Consider the following 22,500-nt stretch of genomic DNA (forward strand, 5'->3'; position numbering starts at 1 on the left):
TACAACACAGAGGTAGAAGCCCACGTTGGTGTGTCTGCTCCACAGGAGTCTTCACCCACTCTATCTAATCTTTTTAATATCGTTATCCTTTTTCCCACATGTCTATACTGTTCAGCTCAACCATTGCTTATTGTAGAGAGTTGAATATTCAAAACATTTCTCCTTTTGCTTCAGTTTTTTATCAAGAATTCTGACTTCGCTACTGAATTTATTATTGACTATGTTATATTTATGTTCCGTATCTCTGCTCCCACCCACTATGTACTGTACATCCTCAAACCACTTCATTGTAAAGACTGCTCTCAGGTTACTCTAAAATTTTCATTCTTCTAGAGAAAGAGCTGAAGGCAGTGCAATCTTTCCTGATCTATATTGTCCTCTCAATTCTGATGCAATCCAGTCAATATATTTTGCACACTCTCCAGTGTCCCTATTTTCTTTTTATAATCAGAGATATTCACACTCAAAGTGTTGTTGGGAAGGGGAAGTTAATTCCAGAGATTTCTGATGTTAATGAGATGCAAATACATGCAAGTAATTGGGCTTCAAGTAACCTATTGATGATATAATTGACCTACCACCTGAAAGGGGTGAACTTAATTGCTGGAGTTTATCCCGACAGTGAGAATATAAGTTTTTATCCCTCTCTAGCCGATTAAGCTCACTCACATGCCAACATTCTCATTGTGTTGGTGACTGGAAAGTCCTGCCAAATGATTCAGGTCAATGATCTTTTATTGACCTGAAAAATTAACTCTGTTTTTACCCATAGATGCTGTCTGACATGTTGGTTATGTCAGGCATTGTTTTGTTTATATACCCTTAAACCTATCTGTGCTTTGTGCCTTCAGCACTCCCTGCTGTAGCAAGTTCTATGTTCTCACTGTTCTGTAGATAACAACATTTCTCCTGAGTTCCTTCTTGGATTTATTTGTTGCTATCTTATTTTGATGGCCTCCAGCTTTAATATTGAAAATGACAAGTGAAAACATTTTCTCCAGATGTCGTTAATCAACTCTTCCATAAATTTAAAGGCCTCTGTCAAGTACTCCCTCACTTCTTTTTTCAGAGATTTGTTAAAATGAAGCCAGATCTGGTCTCCAAAGTTCATTGAAATTTTTATGCCCTCAGGTCACATGCTTTGATGACAGTGAAGTCTCTTAAAATAATGTTGAGCATTGAGGGGGAGATATAACCATGTATTTTGAAGAACAGCTGCAGAGTTGTCCTTGGTTCCCTGCCCAATATTTGTCCCTCAACCAAGATTACTAGGAACAGTTATTCTGTTCATTATCACAAGGCTATTGGTGAGAGCTAGCTGTGTCAGTTTTCTACATTTAAACAATGATACACTTTAGAAGTATCTTGTAAATCATGAGATACTTTCAAACGTCCTGCAGTTATGAAAGTACCACATAAATGCAAGTTTCTTTTTTCTTCTTCTTCAGAGAAAAGGGTCCCAACCTGTCTTGTCCTGTTGTACAAACCTCAGAAAGGCATTATAGCTTTAAGGTATATAGGTTTCATCGCAACTTGTCATAAAGGATCTATCTTTGTTCATTCAGTCAGTAGACAGACCAGTCTGCTAGGCAATCCTTCATACAACTATTTTTATGGGTATTTTTATTGTGAAAAGAGCATTTTTAAGATTTTTTTTACAGAATCACAAAAATAATTCAAACTAGTGTATTCCACATTACAATATAATAACAACACCAATATAAAATTAAATAAATAAAAAACCCCAACTAACTACTAATCTATTCGACAAACAACCAAAACATAAAATAGGATATCATACATTACTAAGGGTAAACAGCAAAGTAATTAAATAACTAGATACATGCTCAAAATAGATTTACATCAAGTCATAATAGAACCCATATTTATACAGGATTCCTCCTCCCAGGGGACCCCCAAACTAGCCAGAACCATTACCACAGCTAAACAAAAGCCCTGGACAATATGGCCGAAAAGTCTGTGTTGATGTAGTTTAAAAAGGGCTGCCATGTTTTATAAAATAATTCCTTTTTTTGGTGCACCATATTCATGAGGAAGTCAAGGGGGATATATTCCATGACTATCTTGTGCCAGTTTGAAAGTCCTGGGAGGCCTTCGGATAACCAATTCACTAAAATATTTTTCCTCGCACAAAAAGAGAGGATAGTAAATAATTTCCTCCTGTATACATCCAGGGAGGGAAAATTTGGAGAGCCCAAGAGTAGGGACGTTGGATCCAATCCAATCTCTGTACCCAAAATCTCTGTCAAGGCATTCGCTACTCTAACCCAATATCTACAGATCTTATGCCATGTCCATAGACAATGCGTGAGAGTGTCAACTTATACTTTACATTTAGGACACATTGGGGATGCTCCTGCCTTGAATTTTGCAAGTCGTTCAGGTGCCATGTGAGCCCTGTGAAGTATCTTTAATTGAGTCGCCTGAGTTCTGTTACAGATAGAGATCTTTCTGGCATTTTCCCAGACGTCCTCCCACATTTCTAAAGCGATTTCCAACCCTAATTCTTGATTCCAGGTTTTATATAATCATTCCATGTCTTTCGAGACCTTATTGTATAGTGAATGATAAAGAGTACTAATTGAGGGCGGCCCCGTTGGCCATAGCACTCTCCTTTCCCTCTCCGATTTGTAAGGATTGACTATCAGTGTGGTCTTCTTTTGTATAAAGTCTCGTATTTGAAAATACTGAAAGAGGTCCTTGTTAGGCAGTCCAAACCTCTGATGCTCAAAGGACAACATAACCTCCTCATCGAACAGATCTCCCAAGCATGAAATATCTCTGGACTCCGAAGTTTTAAATGTAGCATCCGTCAGCCCTGGCTAAAATCCCGATGGTCCCACTATGGAGGTATAAGGGGAGGTTTTTTTGCAGGTTACCCTCATCTTGTTGCATTATCCTCCAGGCTTTAATTGTATTTAGTACAATAGGGTTTTTACAATAGTTCCTAATAACTCTCATCTTGTCCATAAATAATAAATTGATGAGAGGACATTTTGTTTGGCAGGTCTCAATATCTAAACAGATTGATTGTGGGTCACAAGAGACCCAATCAGCTACATAAGATAATAAGGAGCTCAATTGGTACCTCCTGAAATCTGGAAAGTCCAGTCTTCCCCTTGCCTGTGGGAGCTGCAGCTTTTCTAATTTGATAAGGGGCCGTCTACGATTCCAAATAAAGGAGCCGAGCCAGCCGTAAAGCTTACGCAATGCCTGTCTCGGCAGCATCACGGGGAACATTCTCATAGGATGTAGAAGACGAGGTAGGATATTCATCTTAACTAAGACTACTCTGCCTAGCCAGTATATTGGGAGATCTCCCCAGTGTTGAAGGTCCTGCCTTATTTTCTCTAATAAGTGTATGTAATTGGCTTTATATAGCTGACCAAATACTGGAGTGATAAAAATACCTAAGTACAGAAAACCTTCTCGTGACCACCGAAAGGGAAAGCAAGATCGTCTGGTAAATTGGATACACTGGCAGGGCCTTGCACTGGCATGGCCTCTGATTTCATAAAATCGATTTTGTAACCTGAGAACATACCGAACAGATTGACCACTTGAATTAAGCGGGGCACGGATGTCAAATGATCAGTTAACAAAATGAGGACATCATCCGCATAGAGAGTAATTTTGTGCTTGCCTGATCCAACCCTCGGAGCCGTTATAATAGGGTGAGTTCGTATAGCTTCCGCTAGTGGTTCAATCTCTACCGTAAACAATAATGGTGAGAGAGGACATCCCTGGCGACAGCCCCTGCTAACGCTAAAGCTATCTGAACTTAAACTGTTGGTGATCACTGCTGCTTTGGGATCATTATATAATACTGAACCCCATTTAGTAGAGACCTCTCCAACACTGAACCTTTCCAGCATATATAAAAGATATGGCCATTCTACTGGATCAAATGCCTTCTCTGCATCCAAGGAGACACCTAAACCCGGTATTGTTCCCTGTTGACAGGCTTGTATCATATTTAAGACCCTTCTAATGTTATAAGTTGACCTGCGACCCTTTATCAACCCTGTCAGGTCCTCTTTTATAATGAATGGTAAAACCCTCTCCAGTCTTAATGCTAACATTTTTAAAAGAATTTTAAAATCCAAATTTAACAAGGATATGGGTCTGTTGAAGAACAATCTTTTTGGGTCTTTTCCTTCTTAAGAATGAGAGAAATATTTGCTTCTCTCACTGAAGGCAGGAGGTAGCCCTGACTAGATGAGTAATTGTACATATTTATGAGTGGCCCGGCCAGTTCCCCCAAAAATTCTTTGGGGAATCCATCTGGCCCAGGCGCTTTGCCACTCTGAAGCTGTCTAAATGCGTCCTGTACTTCCTGGGTTGTCAAGGGGGCATTCAAGATCAACACCATCTCCGAGGTTAGGCCTGGAAGGGCCAAATTTTTAAAGAAAGACTCCATCTTCCCAGTTCTATCCTCACAGTCCTGTGACTTATAAAATTCAAAATAGAACTTTCTAAAGGCTGTATTGATCTTTTTACAATCACAAGTCAGGGTACCAGCACTTTCTGTAATGGACGTAATGGCTTGGTAAGGTAAGCTAGACATCTGCCAGGCTTGTCACTGTATTCAAATAATCTCTGCTTCGTGAATAATATTTCCCTCTTTGCTGTTTGGGTAAGTGCGGTATTCAAGGCTGCCTTAAAGGGCTGTGATCCTCTGTAGCTTAGTAATGGAGGGCCTATCAACATACGCAATTTCAGCTGCCTTCAGGTGAGCCTCGAGTAGGCACTGTTCCTTTTGTCTTTTCCGGGTCACAGAATATGAGATAATCAAGCCTTGTGCCTATGCCTTAGTGGTCTCCCACATCATCAAAGGGTTACTGGCCATACCTGAGTTAATATCCTAGAAGGTTTTGAATTCCTGTGAAAAATACTTTATAAATTTGCTATTCTTCAATAAGAAAGGATCCATACGCCAATGTCGGGGGCCTATCCCATCATCCCTAGTCCTGACTTCCATATATACAGAGGCATGATCAGAAATAGTTATATTACCCTATTTTACAAGACAGTATTGAATTCAAAAGGATTGAGGGGGCAAAAAACTTATCAATTCTGGTATGGCACTTGTGTGAGTTAGAATAGAAAGTAAAGTCTCTACCCTGGGGATGAAGACACCTCCACACATCTAGTCCCAGCTCCTTGTTCAGATCTGCCATTTGCCTAGATCTCAGAAATATATCTGCTCCTAGGTATCCTATCCATTTCTGGGTCAATAATACAGTTAAAATCTCCCCCTACAATTGTATGGCGGACCCCAAAAGCCATTAACTTACAGAATGCTTCTGTTACAAATTTAAAAGGGTGTGCCGGGGACAATAAAGATTCAAAATCCCATATTCCTCTCTGTATATTAGGGCTTTGATCAATATATACCATCCAGACTCATCTTTTATCTGGCTTAACATTTGGAAAGGAAGATTCTTCCAAATAAGAATGGCTACTCCCCTATTTTTTGAGCTGAAAGATGAAAAGAACACCTGACCAAACCCAGCCTGTTGTAGCTTTGAGTGTTCCTTATCAAGTAGATGTGTCTCCTGTAAGAGAGCTACATCAACCCTTTCTTCTTTAAGACTTGATAATATCTTTTTCCTTTTAATTGGCGAATGGCTCCCCTTGACATTCCAGGTGCACCACCTAGACGAATGGCTAGCCAGGATCGTCCAGGCAGGCCCAAGACTCCCCAGGAGGAAGAACCCCATCCAAAAGAGATTGAATAAAGACCATAGCAAATTCACGTGTAAAAAACCTCTTTAAAACATTTAACTCAACACAATTAAGAACTACGAGAAAGTGAGGTCTGCAGATGCTGGAGTACCAGAGTTGAAAATTGTGGTGCTGGAAAAACACAGCAGGCCAGGCAGCATCCAAGGAGCAGGAGAATCGAAGTTTCGGGCATAAGCCCTTCTTCCTGAAGAAGGGCTTATGCCCAAAACGTCGATTCTCCTGCTCCTCGGATGCTGCCTGGCCTGCTGTGTTTTTCCAGCACCACATTTTTCGACAATTAAGAACTATACCTAAGTAAAAATAACACAAAACTTATTTGAAAGGAGACTTTCCCCCTTGCTCCCGGGGGCATTGCTACCTACCAATAATCCCACCATAACCTCTCTCAGCTAGGGCCCTGCCCTCGGACCAGGCATTACAAAATTGAGTAAGTAAATGCAAGTGTCTTATAAAACAGGAGTTAAAAGTGAGTGACCCACCCCTTCCCCCACACCATCACCTGGATACGTGTAATAAAAATAATACAAAATAGAAATATATAAAGTTACAAAATTACAATCCCAGCAAGTATTAGGCAACTAAATAAGAAAAAAAAGAAAACCCCACTCTAGAAAAAACCTCCCTCACAAATCAGATAAGCCAAACGAGCTATAAAAAGGAGACCAAAGAAAGAGTAAAGAAAAAGCCCCTCCCACCCAGGGAAAGATAAGTAAAAAGAGATGGAGAAAGAAAGAAGGGTAAACAAAGGGGCGGGGGGCAAAATAAAGTCGTTATCCATACAGTTCAAGTCCCGTGGTCTATTTGAGAGAGTCCAAGAATTCTTTTACTTTCTCCGGTGATCCAAAGTTATATACGGATCCTCCATGGCTGAAGGGCAGCGTTGCCGGATATTGCATGGAGTATTGAATATTTAAGTCTCTCAAACGCTTCTACGCCTCATCGAATGCCCTCCTCTTGTGGACCACGACTGGAGAGAAGTCCTGAAATAGCATTATCTTGGAGCCCTTGTACATCATGGCCTGGGGATCCTTCCCCAGGACTCTGGAGGCCTCTAGGACATTGAAGCCGGACTAGAACCGGGCAGGGGCACTGGTCCGACCCGGGCCTGTGCACAGCAACCTGGTGGGCCTTCTCCACCCGCACCTGGTCCAGCTCTGACTCCAACTTCAATAATTGTGGGAGCCATTGCTCCAAGAAATCCACAAGCTGGCCTTCCTCCTCGCATTCGGGAAGGCCCAGCAACCGAATATTTTTCTGATGACCTTGAATCTCAAGGTCATTGATGTGCTCCTCCAGGGTCCGGACTCGCTGCTGTAGAGCCCGGGCCTGACCCATGGATGACTCAGCAGCAGTGTCCGAGGCTGCAGCCCGTTGCTTTGCCCCTCTGACACGCTGCTCGAGATTTTCGATCTCTCGGTCATGCTTCTGCAGCATGACCGAGATCAACTCCCACCTAGACCAGATCTCTTCAATAGACGCGTTGATCTTCTCCTGCAGTTTGACGATCTTGGCGATCGGGCTCACCTCTGCAGGTAAGTCCCCGAGGCAGCCGCGGACGTCTCTGCTGCTGCGGGAAGGGGTTGGGGAAGGGGTCCCTGCCTGTTGTGAACTGTGGGAATTTTTGCCCTTAGTCATTTTTAAAAAAGCACCAAACTGTTAAAGTTTGATGTAAAATGACGAAGAGTGCTGGGCAAAAGCTATCCTGAATGATTTAAAGGGTGAGGTGAAGGTGGGCACCCCACTTTGCCTGAGTCTTAGGCAGAGCACTGGGTCCTACTGGGTCGCCGCCATCTTGGATCTCCCCATGTATGTAGATTAGATTAGATTGCCTACTGTGCGGAAACCGGCCCTTCGGCCCAACCAGTCCACACCGACCCTCTGAAGAGTAACCCTCCTAGACCCATTTCCCTCTGACTAATGCACCTAGCAATATGGGCAATTTAGCTTGGCCAATTCATCTGACCTGCACACTTTTGGACTGTGGGAGGAAACCAGAGCACCTAGAGGAGACCCACACAGACACAGGGAGAATGTGCAAACTCCACTCAAACTGTCACCTGAGGCTGGAAGTGAACCTAGGACCCTGGTGCTGTGAGGCAGCAGTGCTAACCACTGAGCCACCATGCAATGTTAATGAAATCTAAGTACAGCTCCCAGACTGTAAATGCAGATCTGAGATATTGTTTGCACATGCATGTGGGTTGGTACTAAACTTCCAGATATCTGAATTGATATGAATATTAGTCTTTGTGGTATTTGTTAAATGGGTTAACGTATAGAAATCCTCTAGCATAACGACCTGTTCACATTTTCTTAATAACAATAACACTTTTTTGACATTACACTGAAATAAGAACAGAAGAAACAGGAGCAGTAGTTGGCCATTCAGCACCTCAACCCTGCCTACTTTCTATAAGATCATGTCTGACTTGCCCCAAGCTTCAACTTTGCTTTCATGCCAGCCCTTTATAACCCTCAACACAATATTTTTAAAAACCTACCTTCCTCTTCTTTAAATATTTTCAGTGATCTAGCCTCCACAGTCACCTGGGATAAAGAATCCCAGACTGTTAGACTACAATTATTATTCATTCTTTACCATGTGGGAGGTGAGAATCCTTCACGTCACAGTTTTAATTAAGACTGCCCTTAGTTTGAGATATCTCCACATTTGGAAGTTCTTCTCAATACCTAGACAGTCAAGCTTCCTCAGGATCTTTCAATGGTATGTTTCAATAAGATCACCCTTCACTCTCTATGCTCTAATGAATAAAGGTTTAGCTGTTCTTGATAAATTAACCTCTTCAATCCAGGAAACAGTCTAGTGAATCTTTTGAACTGCTTCCAATGCCAGTATACATATTTTCAATACTGGAATCAAAACTGTATACTGCACTCCACTGCAGCCTCACTAATGCCATGTACAGTTGTAACAAGACTTCTCTATTTTAAGCTCCAAAACCTGAGTAGTTAAGGTTAAAATTCCATTTACATTTTTAATTACTTGCTGCATCTATACACTAACTTTTTGTGTTTCATGCATAAGAACAGCCAGTTCCCTCTGTGCTGTACTTCTTTGGAGTTTCTCTCTCTCTCTCAGACAATAATTGTCTGCTTTTTTATTCTTCACACCAAAGTCCATGACCTTACACTTTCCTACATTATATTCATCTGCCACATTTTTGCCCAGTCACCTAACATTTTTAAACACCCTTACAGGTTCCTTATGTTCTCGTCACAACATGCTCACCAAAACATTTTTGTATCATCAGCAAATTTAGATACATTACACTTTTCCCCTTCCTTAAAGCCATTAATATCCATAGAAAATAACTGAGACCCTCGGATAGATCTTTCTGGCACTCCATTAGTTACATATTTCGAAAAAATTCCCATTAATCCCGCTTTTCTGTCATCTTTGTATTAAGCAGTATTTCTGTTTTCCAAAGGACTACATTTATAAACTATCTGCTCCTTCTGTTAAATACTACTTATTAATGACCAGAAATGACATATAACACAGTAACACCAACAATCTATCCAAACTAAAGGTGTTAATGTTGGTACATGTAAAGGATTCCAGGTCAAAGAGGTTTGGGAACATGGACTGATTCTAAATATCCCTGCTTTTAAGTTATCTTAATAATATACAAAGATCTTCAACCTTCAATCAGAAATAAATCTGCTAACAGGACAAATAAAATAGCAATAAACGCAACAGTTAAAACTCAGCAACATACAGTCCTACAATATTCTTCAAAGTTAAAAGTGGATCAGAAGGAGGGAATACTGCACTGTCAGGAAAGCCATCTTTTGGATGAAACATTGATGCCTTTTTATTAACATTCTGACTGATATTTATCCCTCAACCAACACCTCCAGTCGGTGATGATCTCATCAAAATCTTTACATCATAACAAACCTGAATCACAGAAATTGAATGGGCCATTACCACAAGTAATTAGGAAGGCAAATGATAAGTTTTGTTTTTGTTTAAAAAGGTTGAACATAAATGTAGAGAAGTGTTACTTCGATTACCCATGGATTAGTGAAGTCACATCTAGAGTAGTGTCTACAGAATTTGCCTCCTTATTCAAGAAAGGACATACATATCTAAAAGGGAATAAACAAAAGCTCATTGGACTATTTCTAGGGCTGAGGAGATTTTGAGGAACATATTTGCTGATTCGCTATATTTGCTGATTTTTAGAAGAATGAGAGCTCAGGAATCAAATTGAAAGATAAAATTGTTACTGCGTTTGACAGGAAATACAGACAAAAATTCATGAATCTCGACAGAGTCACAGGCTGATATTCGCTTTGTTCTTATATGAAATTTCTGGTTGAGGAACCTTGATGCCCCCCAAAAAACCAAAGATGCAGATGCTGGAAATCAGAAACAAAACAGAAATTGCTGGAAAAACTCAGCAGGTCTGGCAGCATCTGGGGAGAGAAAGCAGAATTAATGTATTGGGTCCAAAAGCCCTTCTTCAGAACTGATTGGAACGAGAAAGATTTTGGTGTATACGTTGAAAATGGAGTGAAGGGAGGGGTGAGGGGTAAATGAAAGATGGAGATTGAGCCCAGAGAGAGAGAAAACACCAGTTGGGCAGACAAAGGAAGGGTAAAACTTCTGTTCCAGACCAAAGGGGTAGCCATGGGCACCCGTATGGGCCCCAGCTATGCCTGTCTCTTTGTTGGCTACGTAGAACAGTCCATCTTCCGTTGTTACACCGGCACCACTCCCCACCTCTTCCTCCTCTTCCAATGACTGCATTGGCGCCACCTTGTGCTACCGTGAGGAGGTTGAGCAATTCATCAACTTCACCAAACACATTCCACCCCAACCTTAAATTCACCTGGACTATCTCTGACACCTCCCTCCCCTTCCTGGACCTCTCCATCTCCATTAATGATGACCGACTTGACACTGACATTTTTTACAAACCCACCGACTCCCACAGCTACCTGGGTTATACCTCTTCCCACCCTACCTCCTGCAAAAATGCCATCCCGTATTCTCAATTCCTCCGCCTCTGCCGTATCTGCTTCCAGGAGGACCAGTTCCACCACAGAACACACCAGATGGCCTCCTTCTTTAGAGACCGCAATTTCCTTCCCACGTGGTTAAAGATGCCCTCCAACACATCTCATCCACATCCCGCACCTCCGCCCTCAAACCCCACCCCTCCAACCGTAACAAGGACAGAACCCCCCTGGTGCTCACCTTCCACCCTACCAAACTTCGCATAAACCACATCATCTGATGACATTTCCGCCACCTCCAAATGGACCCCACCACCAGGGATATATTTCCTTCCCCACCCCTTTCCACCTTCAACAAAGACCATTCTCTCCATGACTGCCTGGTCAGGTCCATGCCCCCCAACAACCCACCCTCCCTTCCTGACACCCTCCCCTGCCACTGCAGGAATTGCAAAACCTGCACCCACACCTCCTCCCTCACCACCATCCAAGGCCCCAAAGGAGCCTTCCACATCCATCAAAGTTTTACCTGCACATCCACCAATATCATTTATTGTAACCGTTGCTCCCGATGTGGTCTCCTTTACATTGGAGAGACTGGACGCCTCCTAGCAGAGCGCTTTAGGGAACATCTCCGGGACACCTGCACCAATCAACCACATCGCCCTGTGGCCCAACATTTCAACTCCCCCTCCCACCCTGTCAAGGACATGCAGGTCCTGGGTCTCCTCCACAGCCGCTCCCTCACCACCCGACGCCTGGAGGAAGAATGCCTCATCTTCTGCCTCGGAACACTTCAACCCCATGGCATCAATGTGGATTTCACCAGTTTCCTCATTCCCCTTCCCCCACCTCACCCCAGCTCCAACCTTCCAGCTCAACACTGCCCTCATGACCTGTCCTACCTGCCTATCTTCCTTTCCACTTATCCACTCCACCCTCCTCTCTGACCTATCATTTCCATCCCCACCCCCATTCACCTATTGTACTCCATGCTACTTTCTCCCAACACCCACCCCCCTCTCATTTATCTCTCCACTCTGCAGGCACCCTGTCTCTATTGCAGATGAAGGGCTTTTGCCCGAAACATCAATTTTCCTGCTCCTCGGACGCTGCCTGACCTGCTGTGCTTTTCCAGCACCACTCTAATCTAGACAAAGGAATGGGTACAACTCAGCCTGAGAGAATGAATAGCTGCTAATGGGGACCATTTATGGCTAATAAAAGATTGATTGTGATATGAGCCCATGTGATGACATACCTGGGGTGTAAGAGTGGGTAAAGGGCATGGAAGAAGGTGCTCAGACTCTAAAATTAATGGACCCGATATTGAATCCAAAAGGTTGTGGAATTCTCAAGTGGAAAATGAGATGCTGTTCTTCCAGCTTACGCTGCATTTCACTGGAAGACTGCACCAATTCTTAGACAGACATGTTAGCCAGGAAATATGATGGTTTGTTGATGTGGTAGGCAACAAAACATTCAACGTCATTAATGTGAATAGAATGTTCTGCTAAGTAGTTGCCCAGTCCATGCTTTGTCTCCCCAGTGTAGAGGGACCACATTGTGAGCAGCAAATACAGCAGATTACATTGAATGGAATACAGGTAAATTGCTGCTTCATCTGGAAGGTGTGTTTGGGGATTTTGGATGGGGAGGAGAGAGGAAGTAAATAGGCAGATGTTGTAATTTATATGATTGCATAGAAAGGTACCATCAGGGTGTGGGGAGATGTGGGGCTGAAGGAAGAGTGGAGTAAGGTGTCCTGGAGGGAATGGTCCATTTGGAAGGCTGAAAAAAAGGGAGGGGAATTTGTGTGGTAGTGGCATCCTACTGGAGGTGGCAGAAATGGCAGCTAATGATCCTTTGGATGCAAATGCTGGTGGGATAGGAAGTGAGGATGACCGGAACCTTAGCACTGTTGTGGGAGGGAAGAGAGGGTATTGAGACCGAATTGCAGGATGTAGGTTGGACACGGCTGAGGGTCCTGTCAAGCATGGTGGTGGGGAAGATGGTGGACATTCTTGTAGAAGCTGGCATCATTGAAACAGATGTGATGTAGATGGAGAAACTGGGAGAATGGAATTAAATCTTTACAGGAAGCAGGATGTGGGGATATAAACTCAAGGTAACTATGGGGGTCGATGGACTTGTACTGGATATTGGTGACCAGCTTATCCCCAGAAATAGAAACAGAGATATTGAGGAAGAGAAGGGACGAATTGCAGATGGACCAGGTAAAGATGAGAGAGGAATGAATATTGGAAGTGAAATTGATAAACTTTTCCATTTCTGAATGCGAGGGGAAGCAGCACTGATGATATCATCAATGTACCTGAGAAAGAGTGTGGGGAAGGATCCGAGCAAGTCTAGTACAAGAAATTAGATTAGATTAGATTACTTACAGTGTGGAAACAGGCCCTTCGGCCCAACAAGTCCACACCGACCCGCCAAAGCGAAACCCACCCAGACCCATTCTCCTACATTTACCCCTTCACCTACCCCACAAAGTAAAAGTCATAATTGGGGTCTATGCGCCACCCATGGCCAGAAAGTGAGAGGAGTTGAAGGAGAAGTTGTTCAAAGTGAGGGCAAGCTCAGATAAACAGAGGAGGGTGGTGGACGATGGGGACGGTTTTAGACCCAGTAAAACACAGAGACCCCTAAGGGGGGATGGATGTATAGAGAGATTGCACATCTATTGTGAAGTGAAGGTGACAGTAGCACGTGAACTGGATATTCTGAAACTGATGTAATGCATGAGAAGAATCATGACTACAAGAGAGAAGGGATTGGACAAGGGGAGAAAAACATCAAGTCGAGGGAGGAAAAGATGAATTCAGTGGGGCAGGAGTAGGCAGGAACAATGTGCCTGCCTGGACAGTCCTGTTTGTGGATTTTGGGATAAAAGTAGAAGTGCTTTGGTAATAAAGCCTGCCAACATGGGTGTCTCTGTTGTTATCTGGCACTACTGACCTCTGCACTGTGTAGGCTGAACACCAGCTCTCAGCCACCCCCTCCTATCTCCCCCTGAACCCTTACTCCCACCACTGAACACCAGGTATTTGTATCCACAACAGTCACTAACCTCATTTCATCTTGTGATCTCCCAACAACTGCCTCCAAGCTCATAATTCCCCAATGCTACAAAGCCCACTTCTACCTCCTTCCCAAATTCCAGATCCATTGTTTTTGCCCTCTCCTGCCCCGCAGAACTCCTCTCCTCATACCTTGATTTTTCTTCCCTTGTCCAATCCCATCCCACTTACATCCACGATTCTCCTGATGCTCTACATTGGTTTCAGAATTTCCAGTTCGCAAGCTCCAGCTGCCTCCTCTCCACCATGGACATGCAATCCTTTTACATGTCCATCCTCCATCAGGATGTTCTCAGGGCTCTCCGTTTCTTCTTGGAAGAAAGGCCTGAATCAATCACCCTCTTCTGTCTGGCTGAGCTCGTCCTCACTTTGAACAACCTCTCCTTTAACTCATCCCACTTCCTTCAGGTCAAAGTGTTGACCATGGGTACCCGCATGGGCCCCAGTTATGCCTGTCTCTTTGTGGTGTACATGGAAAATTCCTTGATCCAGTCCCACTCCTATGATTTGCCTATATTTCACTCAATATAGTCATAGAGATGTATAGCATGCAAACAGACCCTTTGGTCCAATTCGTCCATGCCGACCCGATATCCCAACCCAATCTACTCCCATCTGTCAGCACCTGGCCCATATCCCTCGAAGCCCTTCCTATTCATATACCCATCCAGATGCCTTTTAAATGTTGCAATTGTACCAGCCTCCACTACTTCCTCTAGCAGCTCATTCCATACACGTAACACCGTCTGAGTGAAAAAGTTGCCTCTTTTATATCTTTCCCCTCTCACCTCCTACCTATGCCCTCTAGTTCTGGACTCCCCCACCCCAGGGAAAGGACTTTGTCTCTTTATCCTATCCATGCCCTGCATAACCTTATAAACCTCTCTACGGTTACCCCTCAGCGCACGATGCTCCAGATAAAACAGCCCTAGCCTATTCAACCTCTCCCTATAGCTCAAATCCTCCAACCCTTACAACATCCTTGTAAATCTTTTCTGAACCCTTTCAAGTTTCACAACATCTTTCCAATAGGAAGGAGGCCAGAATTGCACGCAATATTCCAACAGTGGTCCAACCAGTGCCCTGTACAGCCGCAACATGACCTCCCAACTCCTGTACTCAATACTCTGACCAATAAAGGAAATCATTCCAAAAGCCTTCTTCACTATCCTATCTACCTGCGACTCCACTTTCAAGGAGCTATGAACCTGAATTTCAAGGTCATTTTGTTCAGCAACACTCCCTAGGACCTTACCATTAAGTGTATAAGTCCTGCTAAGATTTGCTTTCCCAAAATGCAGCACCCCACATTTATCTAAATTAAGCTCCATCTGCCACTTCTCAGCCCATTGGCTCATCTGATTAAGATCCCATTGTAATCTGAGTTAATCTTCTTCGCTGTCCACTACACCTCCAATTTTGCTGTCATTAGCAATCTTACTAACTGTACCTCTTATGCTCCCATTCAAATCATTTATGTAAATGATGAAAAGTAGTGGACCCAGCACCGACCCTTGCAGCACTCTGTCTTCTACCTTTGAGCTCGTTCTGTATTCAAATGGTGAGTTCTCCTTGTATTCCACGAGATCTAACCTTGCTAACCAGTCTCCTATGGGGAACCTTGTTGAACACCTTACTGAAGTCCATATAGATCACATCTACCACTCAGCCCTCATCAATCCTCTTTGTTACTTCTTCAAAAAACTCAATCAAGTTTGTGAGACATGATTTCCCATGCATAAAGCCATGTTGACTATTCCTAATCAATCCTTGCCTTTCCAAATACATGTACATCCTGTTCCTCAGGATTCCCTCCAACAACTTGCCCACCACCCCCGTCAGGCTCACTGGTCTATAGTTCCCTGGCTTGTCCTTACCACCTTTCTTAAACAGTCTACAGTATTCGTTGCTCACAATGTGTTCTCCTCTACATTGGGGAGACAAAACGTAAACTGGGCAACCAGCTTTGCAGAACACTTTTGTTCCCTCTGCAAAAATGACCCCGAAGCTTCTTTTGCCTTCCACTTCAACACACACTGTGTTCCCTGACTTAATGAGCTCAAATGTAGCTCAATGCAAGATGGAAAAATAACATCTCATTTTCCACTTGGGGACCCAAACAACCTTCAGGACTCAATATTGAGTTCAGTAATTTTTGGGCCTGAGTACCTTCTCCCCTGACCTTACTACAATGCCCACACACCAGGCCTTGTCATCATATGAGCTGCTACCACACCAATTACAAATAGTCCCAATTAGCAGTTATTGATTCCACCAGGTTGTTCATTACCCATTCCTTTGTCTGCCCAGCTAGTGTTCTCTCTCTCTCTCGGCTGCATCTCCACCTATCATTTACTCGTTTCCCTGTTCCCCCACCTCATACATGCCTTCAGCATATATACCAACCTTTTCCTAGCTCCAATTAGCTCTGAAGAAAGGTAACTAGACCTAAAACATTAACTCTGCCTTCTCTCCACAGATGCTGCCAGACCTAATGCACACAGGTTGGCTGTTCCGTACCCTGTAAAACAAGTGCTCTTCAAAAAGCACTGTACCAGTGGCACAGTTCACTTCAGATGATTTGACCCTTTTGTAGCAGATCAGTAAATAACACCATTAGCTCAGGTTGTGAGGACTTTGCTTAGATTGGCTGAGAGCTAAAGAGACTATCATCAGATGGGGTGGCCATTCAGTCAGCCTCCTCTCATATGAATGAACTGGTGTTTTTAGACCAGGCTGCCTGAACTGCAGCCAATGTAAAAACTGCAGCTTTCATAAACACACAGCTCTCTGACAAATACCATCCTTGTTTTCCGTCTCAGGAGGTTGAAGGACTTTGGGATATAATTTTATACTCCACTTGTAGGGCGCATGCAGGGGCATCCAACATAAATCGTTCTTTCAGGATTTACATTTTCAACTGTTTGGTTAAAAGCTTTTTTTATTTACTTGAGAAAGCATGTGTCAAGCACAAATAGCATGAATTCACTGTTCCTCACCCAGACAAAGAAAGAAGTGAAGGAAAGAAAGACAAAAGGATTTGACTGACTGACTCACATTTCTTTCACAATCTCATGACATTTACCGCACACAGGTGCCAAGCAATGACCATCTTGAAAAACTATAATCTAATTATAACCCCTTGACATTCAACAGTATCATCTTAACTGCTTCCCTCTCTGTTGGCATCCTTCAGGTTACCATTGATCAGAAATTGCTCTGGGCTTATCATATAAATACTGTGGTTACAACCGGGGTCAAATTCTGGGAATTCTGTGGTGAGTAATTCACCTCCTGGTTGGTCAAAGCCTATTAGTTATCGATGAAGCATATGTCAGGAGTGTGTTGGAATACTCTTCCCTTGTCTGCGTGGAGTACAATTCCAACAACATTCAGGAACACTGACACCATCCAGGTCAAAGCAGTTGCTTAAGTGGTACAACATCCAACACCTTCAACGTTTGCTCCCTCTACTACTGGTGGATCAAAGCAGCAGTGAACACCATTTAGAATATGCACTGCCGCAATTTATCAAGGCTCCTACGACTTCACCTCCAAACCTATGGCTTCAACTACCTATAAAGATAAGGGCAGTCGGTGCATCAACTGGTTCCCGTGTAAGACACTCTCCATCCTGAATTTGAAGTATATCACTGTTTCTTTATTGTCACTCGGCCAAAATTTCATATCTCTCCACAAAACAGCTGTGCTTGTGTATATACACCACCTGGACTGCAGCTGTTAAATAAGTTCATCACTATTTTCTCAAGGGTAAATTGGGAGAAGAAATGCTGGCTTTGTCAACAAAACCCACTTCTTGTGAATGAATTAAAAAGACTGACATCACTCCTGAAGCACTCTAGATATCACCATGTAGCTCTTAACCCCATTTACTGTACATATTGTGAACAGCTTTTTAAAAACTTCATGCAAAGTCCATGCATTTGGACACCAGGTGGGTGGTCTTGATGGGAGTAATCCTCTCCACTCAACATATTCTCATACAGCAGGAAAATTGCAGCTAATGTCTTTTTTTCCAGAAGTACTCTCTTTTTTCATGATAACCTTTGAAATGTTTGGATTGAATGTTCCAATTTCACTCTGAGAAACTTGTGCTTTAGAAGTCTATATTTATCATCTATTATTAGAATGTTCTTTTTGTGGTATTTATTTTTTTCTTTCCATTAATGTCTTCTACCAAACATGGAAATCTGTTGTAAACACTATCTCTGGTGGGAGGAACATCCAATTAACCTTTGGATCTCAGCCAATAGTTCTCATCAGAATCTTGAAGACAAAGTGTTGTGACACTTTCTCTGATTCTCTGTCCCTCCCTTACTTTCTTGGCATAAGAATATGATAAACCAGTTAGGAGGGACAAACTGATTCATTTCCTTGTTCAATTCTTTGGCTTACCACAACAAAATATAATTTTAAAAGAAAGTGGTATTAGCCATTTTTTATCTGATTTATTTGCTTGTACCCCAATGTCAGAAACAAGTCAGCCAGCTTCCTTATGTGTAGAAAAAAGAAATAAAGTAAAATAAAGAATGTGATATATTTTGAACAAAAACTTACTTAAGCAAAGATTGTTAACAAAAGATTTAAAATGTGCAAAAATAGCCAAATACCCTTACTAAAAATGAAAACACAGGCATAAACGCATGATAACAAAACACTTCACTACATTAGCTTAAAGATACTTTGACAAAGTAACAGCTAAATGCGCAAAAAAAAAATCAGATTGTCTAAATGCTGGTCTGCATCTGAAGTCACTTTCTACACAAGCTTGTGGCTCTGGGGTTCAGTGATGAATGGTTGAATTCTCTTTTTTCCTTCAAATAGTGCCATAGATTTAGACATCTCCTTTAAGAAATCTCCACTCGTGACAATGAGATCTTCCAGGGTATTTCCAACTTGCTTTAGCGACAAAGGTTTCAGGGAGAAGATATAGGTTGTTTCCCTGTGGTAGGTCTTCTCTGACTATCTTCCAAAACCACAGTCATTACATCCACAAACAATCAAACCAGGTGGTGTGACCTCCTCTGAAGAGGTTGTAGATTCAGTGATCCCATTCAAGCAGCTGGTATTCTGTACAAATGCAATGTTTTTGTTGCTGGTGTGGCCAGGTACCTTTGTTTTAAAAATTCTCCTTTTATCTATCGGATGGATGTTGTGAAACTTGAAAGGGTTCAGAAAGGATTTACAGGGATATTGCAAGGGTTGGAGGATTTGAGCTATATGGAGTGGCTGGGGCTGTTTTCCCTGGAGCGTCGAAGGCTGGGGGGTGACCTCATAAAGATTTATAAAATCATGGGGGGCATGGACAGGGTAAATAGACAAAGTTTTTCTTCCTGGGGTGGGGGAGTCCAGAACTAGAGGGCATAGGTTTAGGGTAGGAGGGGAAAGATATGAAAGAGACGTAAGGGGCAACTGCCACCCTGCCTACCCATAGTAGGCCCACACAGAACATAGGAAAGCAAACTTGGCCAAACCAAACCTGAAACGCCTCAGCAGTGACCAAACAGGCTGACACGTGAAATCAGATAGAACTATAGTCATTCGCGGATAAGGAAATACACTTTCCAAAAGACGCTAACAACACACAGATATCCCAAAGTCCTGAGGGCAGTCTCATAACACAGCAACACCAAAGCCACTCAAAGGACAGGTCAGACGGAGAAGTACCAAAGGGCCTCACTCCCAGGACAGGAACAGTGGAAACACCTTACTGTTTCGAAAGAGACATTCTCACCTACTTGCAAAGACAGCTGCAATCTCCTGAGCCCATCAAGAACTCATTGATATTGTCAGGATGTTACATTGTATCAACAATCAGGACATTCTTCCGGTAAGTGTTTTTCAATTATCATCATTGTAACTGGATTACTTAATTTCCAAATACATTGTATCTTTCCCCATTTTAATTAACCTCATTGTACAAGATTCCTATAAAACCTGGCTTCATCCTCAGCCTCGAGGAAGAGAATTTTTGGCTACCTGGACAGACTGTCTGTGCTGTTTCAGTTTAGTCACTTTCTCTTCCGCAATATAGCCGTACCAACAAACTGTTTGTTAATTTCATTTTAAACTGTGCTTTGTGATCTCTAATTTATTGGGCTAATTTCTCTGACACAGACCCTTCAGTTCAGACTCTGATATCCTAATCTAATCTAGTCCCATTTGCCAGCACTTGGCCCATATCCTCTAAACCCCTCCTATTCATATACCCATCCAGATGCCTATTAAATGTTGTAATTGTGCCAGCCTCCACCACTTCCTCTGGCAGCTCATTCCTTTCAATGAGCTGTCTGAGCATTCTGTCTGATCCTCACAGCTCTGGACAGCTTTCTCTTTTTAAATTATTCCCTTTTTTTTGTAAATATATTTATTCGCAAAACCAAAACTTTTTTTGACTTCACAAAAATATAAGTTATTGGAAATATAACAAATACCAGTATAATTTAAAAAAGCAAATTACAATACAATTACTGTCAACGAACTACTAACCTACCCTATAATACAAAACAATATGAAACACTGTACAAAACACCAATAAATAAGTAAGTGACTAATAAAACAAGAAAAAGCAACAAATGAACACACAAAAACACAAAATAACATTGCTTACGCGAAGCTCCCAAACAAAAGAATGGGAGCATTGTATATATACTCGTATTAAGTCAGGATTTGCCCCTACAGGGCCCAGGGCTCAGCAAATCTAAGCATCCTGGTTAAATGAACGCCTGAGTTAAGATAGCAGACAGATCTGTGTCCAAATAACTCAGAAAAGGCTGCCATGGCTGGTGGGACTAGATTGGGTTGGGATATCTAGTTGGCATGGATGGGTTGGACCGAAGGGTCTGTTTCCATGCTGTACATCTCTATGACTCTATGACTCTATGTCTTATAAAAAAAGGTGTGTTGTGTGGTGCACCATATTTGTGACTAAAATCCAAGGAAATGTGCTCCATAATTAATTTCTGCCATCCCAGCAAGCCCGGCAGGTTCTTAGACACCCAACTCATCAGAATATTCTTCCGTGCACAGTAACTAAGAATATTAAATAGTTTCTTCCCATGCCCTTCTAAAGATGATGAATTCAGTAGTCCAAGAAGGAGAGATGTTGGGTCTACTTTAACTTTGGTCCTCAATACCCTCCCTATCTCTCCTGCCACAGCGCTTCAATAAACATGGAGCCTGTGGCATATCCAGAAGCAATGGGTAAGAGTACCAATACTTATTTCGCGATTGGGGCACATTGGATTTTAAAAACTTTGCCAGACGGTCTGGTGCCAGATGAACCCTGTGCAGAACTTTTAACTGTATAACACATATCCTATTACAAATTGAGATTTTTCGCATGTTCTTTCATATGTCCTTTCGTGTTTCAGAAGAGATGTCACTCCTAGCTCTTGCTCCCATACCTCACATAACTGGTAAGTATCCTGCCAGGCCCTGCTACCCAGTAGGCAATAGAGGGCACCAACTGAAAGGGTGCTTGTGGCACGTAGCAACAACCTCTCTGTATTGGGCTTATAGGGCTTAGTGAGAAATGTAGTCTTCTGGATGAAATCCCTAACCTGAAAACAATGGAAAAGATCTCTGCTGGGCAGCCCGTATTTATGGCTAAGTTGCTCAAAAGAATCATAACCTCCCCCTCAAACAAGTCTCCTAAACTGGAAACTCCTCTTGCTGCCCATAGTTTGAGTCCATCATCCCTGGTCAGAACCTTGGCATACCAACTATGGGAATGAGTGGCAAAGTCTTGGATATGCAACCCTCACTCTGACGCATCGCCCTCCATGCCTTGACTGTTCTAATAACAATTGGGTTCCGGCAGTGGTCCATAACTGTCCTCATCTTATCAATGAACAACAGGTTAATGAGAGGGCACTTTGCCTGGGAGGCCTCAATATCCAGCCATATTGAGTCCGGATCGTTACCTGTCCAATCACACACAAAGCACAGCGTGGAACTCAATTGATACCTCCTGATGTCTGGGAAATCAACTCCTCCCTATCCTTGAGACAACTGCAATTTGGTAAGTTTGATGAGGGGCTGCCCACGATGCAAGACAAAGGAACTAAACCAACCTATAAGTTTCCACAATGTTGAAGTGGGAAACATTATAGGGAGCATACGCATGGGATAAAGCAAATGAGGGAGGACATTTATCTTAATAAAGGCTATTCGGTCCTACCATGAAATTGGAGGAGCCTCTCATCTCTGGAGATCCCGCCTAATATTGTTTAGCAGGTGAGCAAAATTAGTTCCAAATAACCGATTAAACATGGGGGTAATAAAAATGCCGAGGTATTGGAAACCTGCCCGTGACCACTTAAAGGGGAATCTAGGGCCACCTTCAACCTCTGGCACTTCCTTGAGGTTCCCCAAAGACATAGCCTCCAACTTTGCAAAGTTGATCTTATATCCTGAAATAGCCTCAAATGAATTGATACACTGTATCAATTAGGGTACAGAGGTCATCGGGTCCAATAAACAGAAGGACATCGTGAGCCCTCGATCCCACTTCTGGAGGGGTTATGTGGATGTTCTGACGAATGGCCTCTGCCAGCAACTCTATCACCAACATAACATCAGTGAGAGAGGGCAGCCTTGACAACTACCCCTGCCAATCCTAAGG

Source organism: Chiloscyllium plagiosum, unplaced genomic scaffold (genome assembly GCF_037043375.1).
Source record: "Chiloscyllium plagiosum isolate Xiang-an unplaced genomic scaffold, Cpla_swu_hap1 HiC_scaffold_2, whole genome shotgun sequence".
Taxonomy (NCBI): domain Eukaryota; kingdom Metazoa; phylum Chordata; class Chondrichthyes; order Orectolobiformes; family Hemiscylliidae; genus Chiloscyllium; species Chiloscyllium plagiosum.